The sequence below is a fragment of the Ornithorhynchus anatinus genome, chromosome 2, assembly GCF_004115215.2.
Source record: "Ornithorhynchus anatinus isolate Pmale09 chromosome 2, mOrnAna1.pri.v4, whole genome shotgun sequence".
Taxonomy (NCBI): Eukaryota; Metazoa; Chordata; class Mammalia; order Monotremata; family Ornithorhynchidae; genus Ornithorhynchus; species Ornithorhynchus anatinus.
The window spans coordinates 10,366,500-10,370,673 of NC_041729.1; the positions used below are offsets into that span (position 1 = coordinate 10,366,500).

Genomic DNA, 4,174 nt, shown 5'->3' on the forward strand with positions numbered 1-4,174 from the left:
GTATAAAATATCTGCTCTCCCTTCCTCTTAGCCTGTGAGCCTCATGTGGGACCGGGGAATTATCCAATTGGATTATTCTGTAATAATAATAATTATGATATTTGTTAAGCCCTTACTATGTGCCAGACACTGTTCTAAGTGGTGGGGTGGATACAAGCAAATCAGGTTGGAAAGAGTCCCTGTCCCACGTGGGGCTCACAGTCTCAATCCCAATTTTATAGATGAAGTAACTGAGGCACAGAGAAATGAAGTGACTTGCCCAAAGCAGACAAGTGGTGGAGCCTGGATTAGAACCCATGACCTCTGACTTCCAGGCCCCTGCTCTATCCTCTGCATCGTGCTGTATCTTCCTCAACACTTAGCACAGTGCTTTGTTTGTGGTAAGTGCTTAACCAATACCACCATTATCAGAGCTCATACTCTCGAGATCCAAACTCCAGGCCTTCTCTGGCACAAAGATAAACTCAGAGTCAATACCCCCTTAATAATAATATTTATGACATTTGTTAATTATGATATTTATTAAGCCATCACTATGTCAGCACTGAGCTGAGATAGATACAGGATAATCAGCTGTTACAATTCCTGTCCAATGTGGGGCTCACAATTTGAGAGGGAAGGAGACCAGGATTCGTATCCCCATTTTACAGAGAAGGATACCAGTGCCCAGAGAGGTTAAATGACTTGTCCAAGGTCACACAGTAATCCAGGAGCAGAACTGGGATTAGAACCAGGTTCTTCTGACTCCCAAATTCATACTCTGTTCACTAGGCCACACTGCTTCTAATGTCTCCTAATTGGCCCAGTGTCAGGCTGATGAATGATTACTACAAAAGATTTCTGGCCATTCTGCCCTGGTTTTTCCCTCCCTTTTCTTAGCCCCCAGTCCTGCTTCTAACCCACTTGGATCCTGCTGATTCCCAAGAAACATCACAGTAGGATCAGGGTAGAGGGGATTGAAAAGTCAAAAATTCAGTCTATCATTTGTGGAGAATGATCTGATCCCAGGTTACCTGGATTTTATTAGAGATGGGCCTTGCTAAACCAGCACTTGGTACGGTGTTTTTCAAACAGTAATCACTCAATAAATGTCAATCAGTCTATCAATCAATCATACTTACTGAGTACTTTCTGTGTGCAGGCCACTGTACTAAGTGCTTGGGAGAGTACAATATAACAGAACTGGTAGACATGTTCCTTGCTCAGAACAAACTTAAATCTAGAAGGGAAGACAGGCAACATAAATAAATTGTGGCTATGTACATAAGTGCTATGGAGCTGAGGGAGGGGTAAATAAAGGATGCAAATCCAAGTGGAAGGGCAACATAGAAGAAAGTGGGAGAAGAGGAAATTAGGGTTTAGTCGAAGAAGGCCTCTTGGAGGAAATATGCTTTTAATAAGGCTTTAAAGGTGGGAAGAGTGCTTGTCTGTCAGATATAAAACAAAAGGGAGTTCCCGGCCAGAGGAAGGAGATGGGTGTGGGGTCTGCAGCAAGATACATGAGATTGAGGTACACTGAATAGGTTGGCATTAGAGGAGTGAAGTTTTCAAGTGGGTTTGTAGTAGGAAATCAGAGAGATAGGGTATTCATTCATTCAATAGTATTTATTGAGCACTTACTATGTGCAGAGCACTGTACTAAGCGCTTGGGATGAACAAGTCGGCAACAGATAGAGACAGTCCCTGCCGTTTGACGGGCTTACAGTCTAATCGAGGGAGACGGACAGACAAGAACAATGGCAATAAATAGAGTCAAGGGGAAGAACATCTCGTAAAAACAATGGCAACTAAATAGAATCAAGGCGATGTACAATTCATTAACAAAATTACCCTATTTATTTTGTTAATGAATTTTTGTTAGGGTAGGAAGGGGCAAGATGATTGTGTGTTTTAAAGCCAATGATAAGGAGAAGTAGCATGGCCTAGTGGAAAGAGCATGGGCCTGGGAGTCAGAGAACCTGCATTAATAATAATAATAATTGTGGTATTCATTAAGCGTTTACTATGTACAATTCATTCAGTCAAATTTTTTTTGAGAGTTTATTCTGTGCAGAGCACTCTACTAAGTGCTTGGAAAGTGGGACTGTACTGGACACTGTATTAAGCACTGGGGTGGATACAAGCAAATTGGGTTGGACAAGTTTTAATCTTGGCTCTGTCATGTACTTGTTGGGTGACCTTGGGCAAGTGAGTTAACTTTTCTGGGTCTCAGTTTCTTCATCTGAACAATGGGGATTAAGACTGTGAGCCCAATTTGGGACATAGGTTGTGACCAACCATACTATCTCGCATCTACCCCAGCACTTAGTACGGTGCCTGGCAAGTATTAAGCATTTTACAAATATCATTAAGAAAAAGATGTAGATGGACAACCACTGGAGGTTCTTGAGAAGTGGGGACACAGACTGAAGGCTTTTGTAGAAAAACTATCTAGGCAGCAGAGTGAAGTATGAACTGAAGTGGGGAGAGACAGGAGACAAGAGAGGTCAGCAAGGAGGCTGATGCAGTCACAAAGGCAGGAGAGTCTACCAACTATGCTTTATTGTCCTCTTCCAAGCATTTAGTACAGTGCTCTGTACCTAGTGAGTGCTCAATAAATGCCATTGATGATGATGTGTATTGTACTCTCTCAAGTGCTCAGTGAATGTGATTGAATGAATGAATACATGATTGCTAGGCAAAATGCTTGGATTAGCATTTTAGCAGTTTGGATGGAGAGTAAAGGGCAGATTTTATCGATGTCATGAAGGTTGAATCGACAGGATTTGGTGACAGATTGGATATGTGGGTTGAATGAGAGAGATGAATCGAGGCTAATGCCGTGGTTAAAGGCTTGTGCTTATCGACTGATTAGACACTGGTTTGTGATTTATGTATATTCTTTCATGCCCAGCTAGGGCATATTCATCAACTAATGTTTGCTGTCTTCCCAAGTAAGCACTTCAAGAGCAGGACAGTGCTCTGTACCCAGAAGTGAACAAAAATTGCCATCGACTGATTGATCTGTATGGTCTCCCAGCTCTGCATCCAACAGATGGCCAGTTGATAGTGAAGTGTCGATACTGGGCCTCCGATCTGTGGTGAGTGGTTTAATGAATTCATTATGGTACTTGTTAATGAATGGTATTTATTAAGTGCTTACCGTTTGTGGAGCACTGTACTAAACACTTAGAAGAATGAAATACAGTAAACCATTGCAATGGTTGGTAGACTATTCCCTTCACAGAAAGAGCATATAGCAATTGTCTTACCTTATGCTGTCGAGTCATCTTTGACCCATAGCGACGTCATGGACACATCTCTCCCAGCACACCCCACCTCCACCTGCGATCGTTCCGGTAGTGTACCTATAGAGCTTTCTTGGTAAAAATATGGACGCAGTTTACTCTTGTCTCCTTCCTTGTAGTAAACTTGAGACTTCACCCTGGATTCTCTCCCATGCTGCTGCTGCCCAGCACAGGTGAGTTTTGACTTGTAGCAGATTGCTTTCCAATCGCTAGCCACTGCCCAAGCTAGGTTTGGAATGGATTTGTCTCTGCCTGACTCTCCCTCCAGTAGTCGAGACTAGTAGAGTACTGAGAACTCTCCAGGTGTGACCCTGAGAGGGGATACAGCACTTACTACGTGCCATACACGAAGCCCTGGGGTAGATACAAGATAATCAGGTCAGGCACAGTTCCTGTCCCATATGAAGCTCACAGTCTGAGTAGGAGGGAGAATGAGTATTGAATCCCCATTTAATAGGTGAAGAAAACAAGGCATGGAGAAGAGAAGTGATTTACCCAAGGTCCCACAACAGGCAAGTGGCAGAGCCAGAATTAGAACACAGATCTTCTGACTCTCAGATTCATTCTCTTTCCCATGTTTTTTTCTTAAATTAAAAAAAATTATTTTCATCTGCTCAGCACTCTCTCTGCAAACATATACTTGGTGCTGAAATTGGACCTGCCCCGTTTAGACTCAAGCCAATTTTCCCTCAAATATTTTCCCTCAAATGCAGCCTGATCCAGGCAACCACTGCCTGAGATCCTCAGTTCAAATTCTAATTTGGCACCTTTCTCTCTTGTCTCTGGCCACCATGTGAAGGCTGGCCTGAGCAGTCCTCTACTCTTTTCCTTCAGGTCTTCCTTACATTTACTAAGCCGGCTCCAGTCATTCGCATATTCTGTGAGCT

The 4,174-nt window shown here is 43.0% G+C and overlaps 1 non-coding gene across 1 annotated transcript; it reads right to left on the reverse strand.

Annotated features, from left to right (window-relative positions):
• Positions 1-3,470: 3,470 nt before the first annotated feature.
• On the reverse strand, positions 3,471-3,608 carry LOC114809942. Its single transcript, XR_003757713.1, has one exon. It is a non-coding gene; the product is annotated as a small nucleolar RNA SNORA7 (small nucleolar RNA).
• Positions 3,609-4,174: the final 566 nt, after the last annotated feature.